Source organism: Macaca nemestrina, chromosome 8, assembly GCF_043159975.1.
Source record: "Macaca nemestrina isolate mMacNem1 chromosome 8, mMacNem.hap1, whole genome shotgun sequence".
NCBI classification, from domain to species: domain Eukaryota; kingdom Metazoa; phylum Chordata; class Mammalia; order Primates; family Cercopithecidae; genus Macaca; species Macaca nemestrina.
This window is the reverse complement of record NC_092132.1, coordinates 138569353-138589691: the sequence shown is the minus strand read 5'-3', so window position 1 is coordinate 138589691 and position 20339 is coordinate 138569353. Positions and strand designations below refer to the sequence as shown.

The 20339-nt window shown below is 37.3% G+C and overlaps 1 protein-coding gene across 3 annotated transcripts in view; it reads right to left on the bottom strand.

Annotated features, from left to right (window-relative positions):
* LOC105463752 (macrophage scavenger receptor 1) overlaps nt 1-20339 on the bottom strand; it is a 764939-nt gene that overhangs the window by 20891 nt on the left and 723709 nt on the right. Inside the window, exon 20 of one of the 3 annotated variants that reach the window (XR_011607205.1) lies at nt 17911-17992. The exons of the other annotated variants lie outside the window; for them this stretch is intronic. The gene's annotated coding sequence lies outside the window, so the exon portion shown is untranslated. Of the gene's footprint in view, nt 1-17910; nt 17993-20339 lie in introns of those variants that run through there. 3 annotated transcript variants of the gene reach the window in all.

Genomic DNA, 20339 nt, shown 5'->3' with positions numbered 1-20339 from the left:
ACAAATTCAAGCTCAACTGGCAAATATCCTAGCATGGATCATGTTTAAAATTATGGGGAAATTTTGCAAATGTATTTACTCCTTAGCTTCCAGAAAGAAAAATTCCTCAATTATGAGACCATATTCACTGAAATCATCAAATGAACTATCGCAGCAGATGGGAATAGCAGATAATATGTTTATTTGGAGTTACATTGGACTTGGTGACAAAGACATTTTACTTACTGTTTTTGAGCTTATATCTCAATTTTTTTCTATGCAATATGTTAAAGATACACATATTCTCACACAGACACACGCACACACAGACCCAGGAACTATTAAGCTGAAAGACTATATAAGAAAAATTTTGTCTCTCAAGACTAAATACTATACTTAACTCTAAGATAAATATCATTATATAAATAAGCAACAAAACAGACCCAGCGTTCATTTGTAAATTCAGAGAAAACAGCTCCAGGACAATAGGATTCATGGGTCTTTCACCATATTCACATTTTTCATATTCCTGATATACACTGTAGTTCTCCCTGAGTTGACACTTGGAAATGAGCAAAAGCTTTTACTGAGGGTTGTCTAGGAATCCCTGCAGAAATGATCTCCCTCTATATGGGGGTGCATATTTAATTGGTTTTCTATTTGTAGGCTATTTTATAATATTGTTGGTTAGAAATTAATTGTAGAGAACTGTTAGTATGTGAATATTTGTCCATAGTGATGTACATGAATTTTGATCACTGTACATACAAGTAGTTTCTGCCAAGTATAAAAGATAATCATAAACACCACACTTTATTGCCCTAAGAAATATGAACCAGTTTAGTATTAATAATATGCTTGTTTTAGCATATATATGTGTGTATGTAGATACCTATGTGCATATGTGTTCTTCAGATTCTGTTCCAAATCACTCTTTACAATCTTATATTGGTTCACTCTTTAATTCCTGAGTTGAATAAAATGGCTGATATGTTTATTTTATATTTGCATGAGATTCATTGCTTTAACTTTTCAAAAAGCATAAATTACCACATATACACACCTGTTAGCAAATATCATATTTGATTAGAATGAATGCATATTAATAATTAATGTTACTGGGAATTGGTTCAGAGTGGTCGTAATAGTTTTTGGGTTTCTTTGCCACCCATACAAGGAGAACATTTTTCTCATCTTGTTAAGAAAATGTGATAACTTTCTGCCAGATACACTAAAGAGCAGGAACATGATGTGTGGCCTCATGGCTCTGTAGACTACATAACCCTGGAGATGCCACGCACACAGACTCTGACAACAGTTTACTCACTTTTTGCTGGGATTTAGAAGAAAGTGACAATAAAGACAGCTTAATAGTATGGGGAAATATAGGTTGACGTAAATTATATTATGAACCTAAAAAGTACAGGAAGCATGGGGCAGTGGCCACAGAAACACTTGCAGAAGACAAGCATTAGAATGAACAAGAAAAGCATTGTTCTTCCTAACTGCTATTACATAGGTCCTCTCAATCCTCCCATTGTCTCTTTTTTCCCCTTGGTCTTTGGTGCCTTTTTTTCAAAAACAACACAAGTCCTTATAGGCAATAATTAAAAAACAATTGCAGAACAATAAATAGGATCTATAGCCAAAAAAGGAAGTTTTACTTCTTTAACGCAGTCTTCTAAATTGATTAAAGCTTCACAAGAACTCCGAAATAATCTAAAATAATTTTGACAGGTAACTGTACTATTCATGTCAACATTAATCCATGCTAAGCGAACATCAAGGTCACCTGTCCAGAATATTTTAAATGAATTTTAGCATTCTTGAAAGAATGGCAAGATAGGCCCTTTTTATACATATTGCTATGGGATTTAGGTTAAACTCCTATATTTAACAACACTTGAGGCTTTAGACGTAAAATTATCTGAACATTATTTTATTAACATAATAACAGAATTTTGAGATCCAAAGGAGCTTAAACATTATCTTATAAATCCTCCTTTATCATGTTTGAATATTAGGAAGAAAATATTCTTTAAGTATGCCCCCACTCTTCTCAAACATTTCTGGCATGAAAAATGAAATCTTCAATAATTCCTTAGGCAATGTAGGATATCTTCAGAAATACCAAATTTTTAATCAGCTCTTCCTGTGGATGAGCAAAAACTGTCCCTGGGTACCTCCCAACAACTGGAGGAATAAAGTTGAATATAAGTGAAGTTTGAGTTCCAGAAAGAGCTAACAAAGGTGGGTAAAAGAAAAACAAAACAAAACAGTATCCTCAATTGGTAGGAGAAATGAATGTCCAGATTCAGTAATACCAGCAAATCTCAGTGAGTATAAATAAATCAAACTTATACCTAGGCACATTGCAGTGAAACTGCAGAACATCAAAAACAACAATCCTAACAGCAATGAGAAAATAATTTACATTAAAACAGAGAATTAGACTGAAAACTGACTTTATGCTCTAAAATGAAAGCTAGATAGCCATGCCATAACATTTTCAAAGTACTGAGAAGCAATATCTGTCAACACAGTATTGTTACACAGTGAATATATTTAAAGCATGAAGACGAAACAAAGACATTTGTAGATAAAAAGGCTGAGTTAGTTTTCTACCAATATATAACCTGAAAAAATAACAACAAAATCCATACTGAATGAACTTTTTTAAGAAGGGAAAAAATTCATAATTACTATATTATTATGGCAGCCACAGAAATGCAACACCTTGGTCTGTCGATGTAGGGGTTAGGGGAGAGGTCATAGTTGATTATCAGCCCCCACTGCTGCCCTCTAGGTGACATTACGTTTGTTTTAAGGTCTTGCTACCCTGGGGTTGATCTTAGAATATGACCAAGTATGGCAGGTGTACCGGCACAGCCCATCAGTCTGGAGGAAACTTTTGCACAGCTGCAGAGAAGCCTCAGACTCTACCTACCAAATCCTTCTTCCTTCCCCCTCTCTGCAATCCTTATTTTGTTTCATTTTTATTATTTTGTTAGAGACAGAGTCTTGCTCTGTCACCCAGGCTGGGGTGCAGCGGCATGATTATAGCTGATGGCAAGCCTGAACTTCTGGGCTCAAGTGATCTTCCCCCCTCAGCCTCCTGAGTAGCTGGGACTCCAGACATGTGCCACCATGCTCAGCTAATTAAAAAGTTTTTTTTTTTTGTGGAGACAGGGTCTTGCTATATTGCCCAGGCTGGTCTCAAACCCCTGGCCTCAAGCACTCCTCCCTCCTCAGCCTCCCTATGTTATTAATGTTGCCTTATTAGTATCTTTGTGAAAAACTTGTGGTCTACATTTGGTGTGTCTTAGGAGAACTACTCATTGACTTTACGGGGATGGGTGGTCTATGACCTGAGCAGGGTGCCTTGGTGGGATTTCTTAAGGGAAATCCCTTAAGAAGTCTCCTGGGATAGGTCTATTAGGGACTGGTGGCCACTATACAGGCAAAATAATTGAAAGAAAGCAAACCCCAACAATTGCTGGAGAAGCAGGGGAGGAGCTGTCTATTTCCTTCAGAGGCTGGAGTATCTGTAGGTGAAGAAAATGTGCTCCATTTCATAGGAAAGGCTTTTTCCTGTTTACTTCCATAGAAGGGAGCCCCACTGGTGTAGTCCTCAAGGCCTCTCTGAACTCTTTCAACCACTCTTCCTTTGATCAGGAAGAATGACACCAGCTGACAGGTGGTTTTAAGTAGAGACAGAGGACATGTGTTATGCAGCCCCTTTTCTTCCCCTCGGGATCCAGTTGTTCACACCAGATCTACAAAACGGACTTTCTATTCAAAACCCTGGCATGGAAGCTGATAGCATTTTGGCATTGCCTGCAGTAGGGTGGGTATCTGCTTAATTCTAGGGTTTGTTATTGGGAAAACCTCTTGCCTGCAAATATTAGACTACCTTCTCCAAAATCAGCTTTATTAGCAGGTAAGCAGATACTTTGGTCTCCACCTGCCTTTCTGTTTTTGTCTTATTTCTTAATGGGTTCAAAGCTGAAATGAAGAGATGAATAGTACTGTATTAGTAGAGCCATCTTGAATCTGTTAATACCCAGCACAATGCTGGTACAGAGCAGATAATGAAATGAAATGAACATACAAGTTCAAACATACAAGCCACTCCTACGTAGGTTGATACTTGCATAAAATGCATTGAAGAGTTTTACAACTTCGAATAGGAAAGATTTAATCTACATAAACAGGATTTTTTTCAAGCAGATTATTTCATTATTTTTCTTTTCTCCAAATATTCACAGGAAAAGGGAGGATTTTGTCAGTTGCCACTCTTTGAAATTGTCATTTAGCTAAGCGCCTTGGAAAGACGCTATGCTCATTTCCCCCCAAAAAACTTTGACTTTTACAGTAAAATAAAATAAGCAATAAAATACATTTTCCTAATTAGGTGATATCTGCTATAAAAAAGACAACCATAAAAGCGTAATATGGTGCACTCTGGAAGACCTTGCCAGTGACGTGTCTACTGCAAGACTGCTGATATCAGTGATCTGGATAATCAAACAGGCTTGGACGTGTTAAAAAAAAATGCACAGAATCTTCCTTTCTTTCATTCCAGTCTGCACATTTTCTTCAGTGCTATTTTATAATCACATTCTCACCAACATTCACACCATGGAGCGTGTTCTTAAAGCATCTGTGGGTTTTAAATCTATGCCCTGATTTATAACACACAACTTCCTTTGTGGAACTCTGACTTGAAGATGCATTTACCAGCCTCTCATGTCACCAGCACAGCCTTGACGGTGCTCCCTGCCCTTCTTCACTTCCACATTGCTGGCATCTGATTGAGTCCACCCTCTTTGGTTATGAATAAACTCTGCTTTTCTCTTTAGAGAGACTTCATCTCCTTTCTGTATTCCCTTTACATTTCATCCCCTCTGCAAATTGTTGTTTTTCCCAGTAAGAAGAGAAAACCTGACTTGCAAGTGGAGCTTGGCATTTACTACTCCAGTTTGATGACTCTCCTGCAAAAATGGGTTTTGCTTAGTTCAAACCAATCCTGTGTCTACAGCTAGATAAAACAGCCTGTCTTCAAATCCCATGATTTCTAAGACTTCTAAGGCACTAACATGATCACGTAGAGGGTTTATCTTATGCAATTAGAATATTATGAAATATATTACTTGTAACATATAGTAAATTAATAGTTTTAAATACAGAAGGCAATTTTGATTAGTTGGGAGATTGGGAATGGGGACCGGGGATCCCTCACATGGATCACTGAGTTCACACAAGCTCAACATCGTCCATGGAGACTTCTTATAGTTGATGCAATCTCATGTCCAATAATCAAATAAAAGCTAAAGTATATCTAGGCAGCGGTGGTTTCTCAATTTTTAACTAGACGTCCAGTGTTTTAAAGACTTTGCTCCAGTTATAAACGTGAGCATTGGGAAAATCTTGATTGGAGACAAATATGTCTAGTAAATAGTAAAAGTTTTGTGTAAAGGATCTATTAAGGTGAAATGTGGAAAAAATTTGTAATTATGCATGTGATTGTACAAATTCTAACTCGTGGGGAGTAATAAAGTTAGACATCAATAAGTCATCCAGACCAACTCCATTTTGTAGATTAGACAATTGACATTGAAAGAGGATAAATATCCAGGAGGCACACATTTAGAAAATTCACAGGCATGAAATAAGAACCGCATCTCTTGCCTCTCTGAGCAGGAAATTTTATCATACACTTTTCTGATTTTTTCCCTAACTACTTAAAATAGGAAAACAAATACATTTATATTAATGGAGCTAGTTGTATCTCATTTAATTCTTAAAATAATCAACCCCCGCCCCTGCCCCCCGTCTTTTTGATCCATTTAGGGGGAATGAGAGTTGTTTTTGGTTACACTTCAGCGATGGCTACTGAAGAATATCCAGAGGCACGAGGGTCAGGTACTGAAGTTTTAGGAAGTGTCTTAGCACTCTGCCTCACAGGTTCAAGTGATTCTCCTGCCTTAGCCTCCCGAGTAGCTGGGATCACAGGCCCCCGCCACCACACCCTGCTGATTTGTGTATTTTTAATAAAGACTGGGTTTCACCATGTTGGCCAGGCTGTTCTCAAACTACTGACCTCAGGTGATCCACCCGCCTCGACCTCTCAAAGTGCTGGGATTACAGGCATGAGCCACCATGCCTAGTCTGATTCCCATTTTATAAATTAGAAACCCTGGCTCCAGTTTAAACAAATAGGCCAATGTTAAATGTTCTTAAGTACTCCATATCTGTACCACCTAGCCTTCTTCAGAAAGGAATCAACGTCATTATAGGACTAAGAAATATGTGGAATTTTAACAGTTCACTAAAATAATATTCTCACGTTGTTGTCATCACCCAAAGCAGAACCTGGGTTTACTTGCAATTTGGCAGATACGCCAATTGCAAAGACGACTTTGAGAACTGAAAGCAATTATGCCATTAACAAAAATTCTCCTGGCTGGATGCAGTGCCTCATGCCTGCAGTCCCAGCACTTTGGGAGGCTGAGGTGGGTGGATGACCTGAGGTCACGAGTTCAAGACCAGCCTGACCAACATGGAGGAACCCCATCTCTACTAAAAATACAAAGAATTAGCCGGGTGTGGTGGCACATGCCTGTAATTCCAGCTACTTAGGAGGCTGAGGCAGGAGAATTGCCTGAACCCAGGAGGTGGAGGTTGCCATGAGCCGAGACTACACCATTGCACCCCAGCCTGGGCAACAAGAGTGAAACTCCATCTCAAAAAAAGAAAAGAAAAGAAAAATCCTCCTTTTTCTAACTTTTAAAAGTATGAGTTCAAGAAAAACTTATTGATTAATCTTACTATTTTATAAATGCTTTTTATTAATTATATTGAAAATTGGTTTACTTATGACATTAATCTTAATTCAGGTTTAAAATTTTAATTATGCTTTTCAATCACTGAATAGAATAAAAAATTTTTAAATCACCCTTGTTCCCATTGCCTCTACACACATATAATCATGCACATTTATTTTTGTATCCAGATTTTTATTTCATATTATCAGCAACATTTTTCTTGTGTTATACGGTATTCACAACTGCTCTTTTAAATGTCTTCATGTGCCATCATCACTACTTACATTTAGGTTGTTTTTAGCTTTTTATTATTGTAAAAATGCTATAGAAATCTTTGGGTGGGCTGGCTGCAGTGGCTCATGCCTGAAATCCGAGCACTTTGGGAGGCCAAGGTAGGAGGATTCCTTGAAGCCAGGAGTTTACGCCCAGGCTGAAAAACATAGCAAGACCCTTTCTATACAAAAAATAATAAATTGGCCAGGCACAATAGTGCACGCCTGTGGCCCTAGCTACTCAGAAGGATGAGGGAGGATAGTTTGAGCCCAGGAGTTTGAGGCTACAGTAAGCTATACCATGCTACTGTACTCTAGCCTGGAGCAAGACTCTGTTGCTTAAAAAACAAAAAAAGAAAAGAAAAAAGAAATCTTTGGATATATAACATGTTATCTCATTTCAATTATTTCCTGCATTAGTCTATTCTTGCATTGCTGTAAAGAAATACCCGAGAGTGGGTAAGAAAACAGGTTTAATTGACTCATGATTCTGTAGGCTGTACCAGAAGCATAGCGGCATCTGCTTCTGGAGAGGCCTCAGGGAGCTTTTACTCACAGCAGAAGGCAAAGCAGGAGTAGGCATATCACATGGCAAGAACAGAGCAAGAGAGAGAGCAAAGGTGCTGCACACTTTCAAACAACCAGATCTTGTGAGAATTCACTTACTATCACGAGGACAGCACCAAGAGGCAGTGCTAAGTCACTGATGAGAAATCTGCCCCCATGATCAAATCACCTCCCACCAGGCTCCACCTCCAATACTGGGGATTACAAATCAACATGAGTATTGGGTGGGGTCACATATTCAAATTATATTATTTTTTCAGCATGAGTGGCCTGAAGAGGGATGACATGTGTTAACATTTTTTTTCTCTGCACCTTTGCCAACATTAGGGAATACCCCAAAAATGAATGAATGAATGAATTTGTCCAAAATGAACCCACTTGGCAATTTTTGTTCTTAGTTTATAAGTGTTAAAATATGACCTTATATTTACTGTTACATTCTATTCATCTTCTGTCCATTTTCTGATCACTTTTTCCTTTTATCTATTTTTTTACTTACTTTCTTTTATATATTTTTTACTTTCTATGTTTCCAGCTCTCCACGGAGACCTTTCTGCAGAATATGATAAATGTATTCACCCTTGTATTGTCTACAGAGGTATTTTCCATGCTGTTCTCTTTTATATGCAAAAGTTTTAAGGGATTTTTTTTTCAGAGCTGTTTTTCAGTCCAACATTCAAAGATTAGATCAATACTGAAGTTCATTTTCTGATTTTCTTTGACTGTTTTGCAAGTTTCCCTTTGAAATTAAATGTTGTTTTGATCTCAAGAAAAGTATGTCTCAATTCTCTTTCCCGCAGTTTGTAAGTACTACAGGCTAATTTGCAAAGGAACCAATTTGTTCACACACACCATAAAGCATACTAGGCCAGCAACATGGTAGGTACCACATCAAAATCTGTTTTGCTATCTCAATATAATTTCGGTTCAGTTCATTCTTTCTGGAATGTGTTAACATTTTTTTCCCCAGTAAATAAATGAACAGAGATCAAAAAACCCTGTTCTTTGAGTCCCAGATGGAAAATGGCTGAAGTTCAGATTAAATGTTTCTACCAGCAGTATGCCCAGCAGGTGAGATAAGTTCTAAACCAGACCATGAAAGAGATGGTAGACAGAAAAAATAGAAATTGCAAAGCTTACAAAAATCAATAGTGCGTTATAGTCTGTGTGAGAAGCAGCAGAAACTACTTTTAGGTGAACTATTGGAAATCTGTGTCTGAGAACAAATTAGTCTCACTTTCAAGAGCTAAATGACTCTGAGGTATTCATCTAATACTTCTTTATTTAGGCTAGGCCTATGATAGCAAAGTTGAATGGAGAATTAAGGTTTGTCCTACCATGCATCCATTATCCACTATACCTTGTCTGAAAGACCTTTCCTAGACTTTTAGGCAATCCATTTTTTCCCTTCCTTCCAAAACACAGCTCAATACAGAAGTACTTTAAGAAGGTTTTCCTTCCAAAACACAGCTCAATACAGAAGTACTTTAGGAAGCTTTTCCTATTTAAACACATTCAACTATAGTAATTTCTTGACTTGATGGAAGCTTTTCCTATTTAAACACATTCAACTATAGTAATTTCTTGACTTGATGGCCCTGTTCTCATTCATCAATACATATGGTTTTTATTTGTTATTGGCTATTATTATAATTTTCTCTGAATACAGTAGAAAGAAGATAATCATTATTAAGTGACTAATTAATTATATTAAAGAATCAGGTCAAAAAAGACATTCTCATAAAATGGCCAGATAGTGTTTTGGATTGAATTGTTGAGTTCACAGTTTCAATTCTCCTATTTATTTTTCTATACCTTTGCAACTATGGATTTTTGTCTTAGATAAGTGCATCGGGAGAAAAAAGAGAATTTGTTAGGAGGAGTACCGTTAATTTAAGCTTACTAAACTTGTTCTTTAAAATATATTGTTTATAGTTTGAGGAGATAACTGAAAGCAAACATAAAACTTTGAAATTTAGCAATATTTAATGATGTGCAATTTGATTTTCTTTTCATTTTAGATAAAAACCTAGTGACAAACCACTGAAACTGCATTGCAAATAACTGAAATAATATTTCTTTAGATTATATTACCATTCAGAGTTTGTCAAGTGTAAGCATATAAACTTTGCTTCTAATTTTTTCTGGAATATTTAATATTATTTTCTACTCAGGAGAAAACTGTGACACAAAAGAAACAAACAAATATTCTACCATTAGTGTTGTTAAATATGAATTGCTCCTTTTTCCAGATCCTTTTTACAAAGTTTTCTTAGATGGTTTATAAGAAAGGGTTTAATTATGTTACTATTGTATTACTATTGTTACTGTCATCTTTTTGCTACCAGTATGTCCAGCAAACTGCTGTAATAATGCAGTAGACACAGAAAGTCAGAAGCAAAAAAGAGGGAGACATAGATATCATAATAATATTCAATATTATTTTAAATTTGTCTCTGAGTTTCCTCAAAATTATGACAAAAAGGGAAACCTGATATGTTATAGAAGTCTTAATTTTGCAAGAGGAAAAGCAAACCAAATCCTTAAGGAAATACAAAACTTCACCAGATTTTATTCACCAGAATAAAATTATTTTTAAAAGTTATCTTCTACCTGGTGAAAAGAAAGTATTTTAAAACTTTATGATTGGTCTTCATTATCTTCCTTTAACACAGGAAAGTAAAATATTTCAGCACATACACACACACACACACACACACACATTACATTATATCAAGTCTTTCCACATGAAATAGTTTTATATCTACCAATGATAGTAAAATAGTCATATATATATATATATAATCAATGAGTTTATACATATATATGTATAATTTTTCCCACACTAACATTTAGGTGTGTTAGCCTCTATAAAAGGTAGTAGGAGTTTCCTGAAGTAACTTGTGAGCTATTCTTCAGTGATTTTGTATAGGTGTTTAGGGCTTTCTTTCTTTTTCCTTTTTTTTTTTTTCTTGAGTGGATTCAGAAACACAGGTCATGGGTGGCCTATGCTCAAGTTCTCCAAGATTCCAATGCTTACTAAAAAGAATTTCCTGGTGACTGTAGCTTTGGAAAGCTCACTTTCCCTTGAATCTTTTTTCGGACCAGAAAAGACTGCTTCTAGGAATCTGATCTCCTATTTTATTAAAACAAGCATCATGAAGTTCTGCCACTGGTTTGCAGAGAACATCTATGATGGTTTAGCTGCCATGCTTCAAATAATGTCTGCCAGTGAATTCATCATGTTATCTGATAGTGTGCTCTGCTTTAGAAAAAAGAAACAGTTTTCAAAAAATATATAAGCATTCTCTCAGTTTATATTGAAAACAGTCAATGTCACTTTGTAAATATGTTTTACCTTTTGCTTACTTTTTCTTAGCTCTTTAATTGTTCTTTTTTTAGTAGACCAAATGCATTGATTTTTTTCCTTAAATGTGAAAGAGCATCATCATTATAATTTTCTATGTGAACATTTGTAATTATGAAATAGTTATTTTTCATAGCATTTCTTATAGCTATACAATTTAGAAAAAACCCAAATGCTCAACAATTATGGAGTATTGGTAAAATAAATTAAGGAACATACATATAATGGAGTGCTATGGGTTTATTAACAGTCATTTACATAAGAATATCTAACAGCATGATGTTTAATCATAAAAAGGGGAAAACATTTTGTAATACCTGATGTGATGCCATTTGTGCATGTGTGTGTATGTCAAAGAATGTATTTTTTTAAAAGACCAAAATTAGATTTATCAAAATGTTTATGTGTGTGGTTGGTTACATTTTGATTAATAGTTACTTTATGCATTATGCATCTCTGCAGATAATTAATAAATATATTTTCTACCTATAATAAGAGGTGTTTTTTAAATTTAAGAAGCACATTGACTTTGGAAAATGTTAGAATAGCTACGCATGGGTGCTATGTAAAAGAGAAAAACTACTTGGTTTAAGAAAATGAGAGACATTTGTTTGCTTGCAGGAGTGAGGAGGAAGGGTGTGAAAGGAATGGAGTTGGGGTGAGAGGAAGAGAGGGAGTGAGTCCCGGTAATCTGACAAGACAGTATGCACTGCAGCATGAAACTGCCTGTGACCCCTCCCAACTTTAAGCAAATTATCAAGTCGGTAAAATCCTTGATGAGTAAATGAGTCCATTTGGCACTGCTGTAAAGCACACCCGAGGTTGGGTATATAAAGAGGCTAGCTTGGCTCACAGTTCTGCAGGCGGTAAAAGCATGGCCCCGGCATCTGTTGGCTTCTGGTGAGTATTCACAGTGGAAGGGAAAGAGGGAACAAGTGTAGCACATGGCAAGAGAGGGAGCAAGTAAGAAAGAGAAAGAGAGGGAAGGGAGGCATCTGACTCCTTTTAACAAACTAGATTTCATGGTAACCAATAGAACAAGAGATCATCATTACCAAAAGGATGACACCAAGATATTCATGGAGGATCCATCTCCATGACCCTAACACCACTAGGCCCCACCTCTACCAGGCCCCACCTCTCACATTTCAACATGAGGTTTGGAAGGGACAAACATCCAAACCATATCAGTGAGTTTATACTTACGTCGAAACTGGTGAAGAGGTTAATGTCTTGTATCTGGACTGCTGGGGGGTGAAACTGAAGGAACCTGTGAGGGTTCAGGAGACAAGAGCCAAAGAAAACCACAAGAATGCAAGGATTAGGCAGAATCCTAGGGGATATTAGACTCTTTGACATTAAAGAGTTATTGGATGAAGCCAGTGTCCTCTCTCAGGAGGCACGAACTGAAAGTACACTTCCCTGCCTTGTATTACATGAAATCTGCACACTAGCCCAGTAGAAGTGCAATGTCAATCTGACTTGAAAACTGTTGGCTATATGCACTTAAGGAAATAGAAAATAGCCCTCCGTGGGTCATTATGGTTCTGGGAATACGACTTAAAAATAAAAGCTATCTGGTAATGGACACAGCTTTTGGGACAGCTTATTATACATAAAGACCAATATTATACAAGTTTCCAAGAGTGACAAAATTCATGAAGTTTCTCAATGAACAAACAGGCAAAACAGAAGTACCATGCATCAAGAAATACATAATTATGTCTTTTGAAAATGCATTTTTTACGGGTGAACTAAAAGAGGTCTATGGTTGATGTATAAGATTCCCAAATGTTTCCTGCCCCACTTTAAAAACAAGATGCAATCCCCTGGAAAGTGGATAGCTATCATAGTTCTGTTTAATCAGCATCCTTTACAACACGTATCTGTAAGAAACCAGAGACATTCCCAAGAGGTACTTGTCTGAAGGTTGCAGAGAAAGATTGTGAGTTGGGAAGAATATAGCACTAAAGTGTTACAGGATTGTCAGGCCTCCAAGGTGGACAAGGAAAACATGGCTGGTAGAATCTTTTTTAAAGACTATCCTTAAGAGTTACGTGTGGTCACAAATCTAGCTATTTCTAAGCAGAATGTCTGGCCATGCTCCCACTGTTAAAAATAATACAGATAACCTTAGGGATTTGGATATTCACATTCTAACTACAGTCTTTTTACAGGTAGGAGAAAAGATCCCTGCATATTGATTGCTAAATTAAACTTCTATAGTGAGCTACATATGGACTCAATATTAGTGAAGCTACCTTAGAAGGGAAGCAACATTAACTTCTATCCAGGGAAAGACTCAGAGTAGAATTGAGACTGTAGACTTCAAACTTGGAAGCTGGATGTGATGGGTATATCCAACATCTTGAAATTAAATACACAACAAGCAAGGCCCCAGGTGGTGGAGGAGGTCAGGAGGCCTCTACTTCCAGCAGAACAAACCCCTAGAGTTAGCCCCATGACCTGGGCTGAGATTATGCCTATCAACTTGCCTGTTCCATGGAGAGTATTGTGAAAAAGAGGATCTTAAGGAACGATGGGCATACACATCCTGGTATCTAACTGGCTACAGTCTGTATGGGACAGTTGCAGGGGAAAGCACAATATTTTCAGGGGCTCTGGTGATAGAGAGAATGGGATTCCCGTGGTAAGTGCTCTCTGGATAACAAGGTTGGAAACTGGGAGGTGGGATCAGAGAGAGGTAACTTGGTTGGCCCCTTGATCAGGAGGCTATTTTCCTCACAGAGGTGGATTGGACACAAAAGCTTTGGGCCTTGTTTTGTGAACGGTGATGGTGTGTCGAAAGACTGAATGGGAAATAATTTTACCATTTATGTTCTTAAATCATAAATCTCAGAGCTCTTTTGTTTGAATCAAATACATAAATATGTCTGTACATTTCTCAGCCGCGCTTTTTGGCCCAGAAGACTCTTGTGCTGTTGCATTAGGTTCTGGGGAAGCTGCTTGCTGGTCTTGAATGCAGAAGAGGACTGCATCGGGTAATTAATATCCCCGCAAAGGAAGGGAGTAGACAACAGGGAAACTTCTGGAACCAGTCACCTTCTGGGAGACCAGAGAAGAGTTTACCCAACTCCACACTAGAAAGAGAAGAGAGAGTCCGGACTGACTGTGTGGGCCTGTTTGTCACTCTGCTTCCTTTCTTTTACTCATGTAGGTTCAAGGAGAGAATTAATAAAATAAATTTGCAAGGAGCTATAACTGTTTTGCTCATGGGAGAATGTAATGAGGGAGAAAATTGAGTTCTCAAAGCTGACAGGAAAAGCTTCTTAGGGATCAAGCTGCCTTTGTTTGGAAAATGACTTGATTAGACCATTTGGGAAAATGAGTGTCTGGGGGGCACGGACATGACCTGGATATTAGGATGTCAGAGATCAGAGAACCCAGGGGAGCAGCACAAAGAAAAGAATACCCTACTGTCATGTGACTTCCCAGCCTCTACCCCAAATATGATGTAAAGTTATTAAGTGTGATGGCTAATATTGAGGATCAACTTGATTAGATGGAAGGATGCAAAGCATTGTTCCTGGGTGTGTCTGCAAGAGTGTTGCCAAAGGAGATTAACATTTGAGTCAGTGGACTGGGAGAGGCAGACCCACCCTCGATCTGGGTGGCCACCATCTAATCAGCTGCTAGCGTGGCTAGGATAAAAGCAGGCAAAGGAATGTGGAAAGACCAGGCTTGCTGAGTCTTCCAGCCTCCATCTTTCTCCCGTGCTGGAGGCTTCCTGCCCTTGAGCATCAGACTCCAAGTTCTTCAGCTTTTGGACTCTTGGACTTACTTACACCAGTGGTTTGCCAGGCCGCTCGGGCCTTTGGCCACAGACTGAAGGCTGCACTGTTGGCTTCCCTACTTTTGAGGTTTTGGGACTTGGACTGATCCACCACTGCCTTCCTTGCTCCTCAGCTTTCAGACTGCCTATTGCAGGACTTTAACTTGTGATCATGGGAGTCAATTCTCCTTAATAAATGCCCTTTTATATATACACGTATCCTAATAGTTCTGTTCCTTTAGATAACCCTAATACGTTGTTTACAAAATGTTTGGTTTAGAGGTGTGTGGTATGTGTGGGCATACATATGTGTACTGATCAATAGGAAAAGCTTTGCATGACACAGCATAAGATAAAGCAGAAAGCATATACACTCTATCAAAAGCAAGACAGAAATTGAGGGAAACCACAGAAATATAAACTTTTATAAACTAGCAGTTATTTTTTGTGTGTGAGTACAGGGCTTAAGGCATTACCATATTGTGAAATTGGAGATTTGAGGCAATTCCAAATTTAATACACTAAGAAAATTCCATATTACATTTAGACTAAACCTAAGCAGCAAGTATATATTTTAGAAAAACTTATGGAAAAATATTTTTTAAAATCTTATCGCACTTACAATAAGAAGCTTATTTTCTAGAAAAAAAATCTATTGGTTCATTTATTTATTCAACATATATTTATTGAGCATCTATTAAGTGCCAGCATGGCTTTAGGTGCTGGGGATTGATCTAAGGATGCAGACAGTAAAATTGAAACCAGTTTGAAAGTTATACATGCTTATATTTTGCCAGAGGGGAAGTTCAGATACCACATGTTATTGGTTGCCCTGTTCTGTACCTCAGGAATATGGGAGAGAGAAAATTTAAGATTGCTGCACATTTGATACTGAATCCCAACACCATATTTTTTTTTAACATAAGCTAAGTGTCCTCCAATTCAATTCCATTCTGACACCAACTACCTAGTGTTAGAGCAGACACTCTAGACCAAGTTAAGATCAATCTTTCACAAGACTGTCTTTACTGTAGATGCCAGTCACAGTAGGGTTCCTAGGAGTCTTAATCTGTTGGGACTGCAATAAAACATGACTTAGACTGAATGGTGGAAACAGAAATGTATTTTTTCTCCACAGTTCTAGAGACTGGGAAGTCTGAGATCAAAGAGCTGGACTATTCAGTTTCTGGCGAGGGCTCTCTTCCTAGCTTGCAAATGCTCACATGCTCACGTGTAAGAGAGAGAAGCTCTCTGGTGTTTCTTCTTACAAGGACACTAATCCCATCATAATGGCCCATAATCATTACTTCATCTGGACCTAATTACCTCAAAGGTCCTGTCTCCAAACACTATCAACTTGGGGTCAGAGCTTACACATGAATTTTAGGGGAACACAATTTAGTCCAAAGCAACAAGTTACCCGCCAACCTGCTTGACTTTGGTAAAATTTCAGGAGCTCCCATGAACCAGCTTTTGGTTTCATAATTGGCTAGATAGACTCATAAAACTCAGTGAAAGAGCTATAGTTAGAATTACAATTTTATCACAAAGATTTAACTCAGGAATAGCTAAACAAAAGAAATGCACTGGACAAGCTCTGGGGTGGAGTGTATATGCAGTGTTTATATGCCCTCTCTTCATGAAATCCACATGTGTCACTCTCCCTGCACATCAATGTTTCACCAAGCTGGAAACTCCACTGAGCCTTGATGTTCATAGTTTTTATATGGGGTTTTATTATGTAGGCATGACTGGTAAAATCATTTGTCATTAGTGATTGAAGTCAGTCTCCAGCCCCTTTCCATTCCCTGAAGGTTAGAAGGTGGGGCTGAAACTTCCAACTCTAATTACTTTTTCATGTGTGTGTGTGTGTGTGTGTGTGTGTGTGACTACCTTCATTTGGAAGATATGTAGGGATCTACCATGTATCACCTCATTAGCATAAACTCAGGTATGGTTAAAAAGGGCTAATTATGGTTTACAAAAGACACTTCTATCACTCAGGAAATTTCAAATTTATTTGAAGCTCTGTGTCAGGGACCAGGAACAAAGACCAAATATGTACTTTTTCTCATATTGCAGATGGAGATACAATTAAACTCCACCCAGGTCATAGCCCAGTCCAAGCCAGTTGGAGGTGAGCTGATCTGAGATGGGCTCAGTTGGACAGCTCTGCTTCTGGGGAGATAGATGGGCAAGAAGAATCCAATCAGGCCTTCATGCCTTTACTGTAGAGGCTACTTCAGCCCCCGGCCCCCACAAGGCGTACATCATGAGGAAGGCTTCTCAACTCTCACTTTGCCCTCAATCTTTCTTGTAAGCATCTTTTTAGGTACATGGAGAAGAGCCTGCAAATGAATGTAATTTTTTCCTTGTTGCTGAGGCTGGTCCTCCCTTGGTCTCTTCAGGTATCTATCTTTCCTTAGATTTGTTCTGCAATCTCAGCTCTTATGATTCCAGCAAAAGATATGTTTTTACAGGTGATCAATCTGTAGCTAATCTTTCAACTTGTAGTTTATGGAGCTTTTTTGCACGTTTTTATTTTATTAGCTTCCAACAATGATCTTGCAAGACTGGCAGAGTAGGGCTTATTAGTTATCTTCATTAATGCAAAGATACTGCTCTTTCCAGGATAGTATCTATTTCTCAAACATCCTAAATGGATTAGATACACTGCTCTCTCCCATGTCAGGTTCCTTATGGCCCAGTGTTCATTAGTAAAAAAACAAATTGAGCCACTCGAAGGGTTACAAAAAGAGAAACAAGAAAGCACTTAAAACACGATTCTTTGCCCTCCAAAGAAGGTATCTTACTTTTCTCTACTCCCCAATATTAGTGACCATCACATTTTAATTAGGATATGTTTTACTCTAACCAAGTACTAAGACAGAAATCTTCAGACTTCAAATATGTAAAAGAAATACCTGAGAAAAACGATTAAAAACGATTTCTAGGCAATATCTTCACATTTTCTGATTCAGAGGTGGTCAGATCACCTGAGGTCAGGAGTTTGAGAACAGGCTGGCCAACATGGTGAAACCCCATCACTACTAAAACTACAAAAATTAGCCAGGCGTGATGGCAGGCGCCTGTAATCCCAGCTACTTGGGAGGCCAAAGCAAGAGAATCACTTGAATCAAAGAGGCGGAGGTTGCAGTGAGCCGAGATCGCACCATCGCACACGAGCCTGGGGGACAAGAGCAAGACTTCATCTCAAAACAAACAAACAATAAAGGTTTAAAAAAAAAAAAAAGGCAAATTACAGATCAGTTTATCTTATTAAATCCTTAACAAATTAGCCAACTAAATCTAGTAATATCAAAAGGATAATACATCAGGAACAAGTGGGGTTGATTCTAAGTATGCAAGGGCCATTACAGATTAGAAAATCAAATAATGTAATTATTCAAGTTTATACAATGAGGGGAAAACCTAAATAGCTAGACTAATATAGACAACTTACTTGACAACATTCACCACCCATGTATGATAAAATTTCAACAAACTTGAAATATAAATGAGCTTTCTTAATTTAACAAAACTATCCATGAAAAATCTTCAGTGAACAAGATAATCAGTTATAAAGCACTGAAAAATTTCAATTGAAATAAGAAATGACAAAAATGCTCACTATCACCACTTGTATTTTGTGTTATACTAGAAATATCAGTCAGGACAATAAGGCAAAAAAATTAAATCATGGGCATTAGAATTGAAAAAGAAGACATAAGATAGTATATATGCATGGATGAAATGAGAGTACATGAAACATCCAATAGAATTGCAGACCCAATATTAGAAAAGATAAATTTAACAAGATAATAGCGTATAAGTCAATATACCAAAAATCAATGGAATTTCTATATGTTAGTAATAAGCAAAGAGAAAAGAAACTGTAAAATGAAACCATTCATGATAACATTAAAAAATTAAGAACTTACAAATAAATCTAACAAATAATATACAAGATATTTTTGCTTAACATTGGAAACATTATTGAGAAAAATTAAAGTAGACTTAAATGAGGGAATATATCATGTTCATGTAGTATAACATTCAGTATTACTTCTCTAAATAATACTTGATAGATTCAATGCAATCCCAATCAAAATTCCAGCCCTTTTCTCCTAAGGAAACTGATGAACTGATTTTAAAAGTTATATAGAAATGCAAGAGCCAAAAATGGTCCCAGCAATAATGAAGAAGGATTAATAGTCAAAAACTTACAGTACCGGTTATCAAGAATAAGACCTATTATGAAGCATAATAATTAAGACAATATAATATTGAGTTAGAGACAGTTAAGCTAATAGAAAATAAACATACCTACACATTCATGGTCATCTAATTTATCATTAAGCTAACATTTCAATGAAGAGAGGGAAAAGCTGTCTTTTCAGTAAATGTTGTTGAACAATTTCATATCCATATAGAAAACAAATTTATCTCGGCCCCTACCTCACACATAAAAACCAGTTGTAGATAATTTATACATCTAGACGTAGGAGACAAAATGACAAAATGCTCAGAGGAAATATTATAGTGATTCTGCAGTAGGCCAGCATTCTTTTAAAGGACACACAAAATATTTACCACGAAAGGGAAAAGAATGGTACACTGGAATACAGTAAAATTAAGAAATTCTCTTCCTAAAAAGTCACCATAAAGAGAGTATAACAGGTGGCATGGGAGCAGATATTTGCAAACATATGATTGATAAAGAACTCCAAATCAGCAAGGAAAGACAGTGGACCCAACAGAAAAATGGGAATTTCCCAAAAGAACATATCAAAATATTCAGTAAACATAAAAATGTTTTCAACTTCATTAGTTACCAGGGAAATGAAATTGAAACCACAATGAGATGCAAATACACATGCTCAAGAATGGTTAAAAGGAAAAAAAGGATCGGGCAGGGTGGCTCACACCTGTAATCCTAGCACTTTGGGAGGCTGAGGTGGGTGGATCAAAAGGTCAGGAGTTCGAGAACAGCCTGACCAACATGGTGAAACCCTGTCTCTACTAAAAGTACAAAAACTAGCAGGGCTTGGTGGCACCTGCCTGTAATTCCAGCTACTCAGGAGGCTGAGGCAGGAAAATTGATTGAACCCGGGAGGCGGAGGTTGCTGTGCACCGAGATCACGCCATTGCACTCCAGCCTGGGTGACAGAGTGACACATTATCTTAAAAAAAAAAAAAAAAAGACTGACAATACTGACAATACCAAGTGCTGCCATATATTTGAAACACCTGCCACTTTCATTTACAATTGTAGATGAAACTGTAATTTCATGCTGTTCTTACTGTAAATTGGTGTTAAATTTTAGTAAACTGAAAATACAGAGGAAAACTGAATAAATACACTTTTTGGTAAAACTGAATGTAGTGCACTTTTTGATATATATGCAACAGCACAGCATATACATGCTCACCAAAAGATATCAACAGAAATGTTGATGGAAATACTACTATACGATATGCTTAAATTGTAAACTAACCAAGTACCTACTACATAAATGGGCATTTAAAGGTGG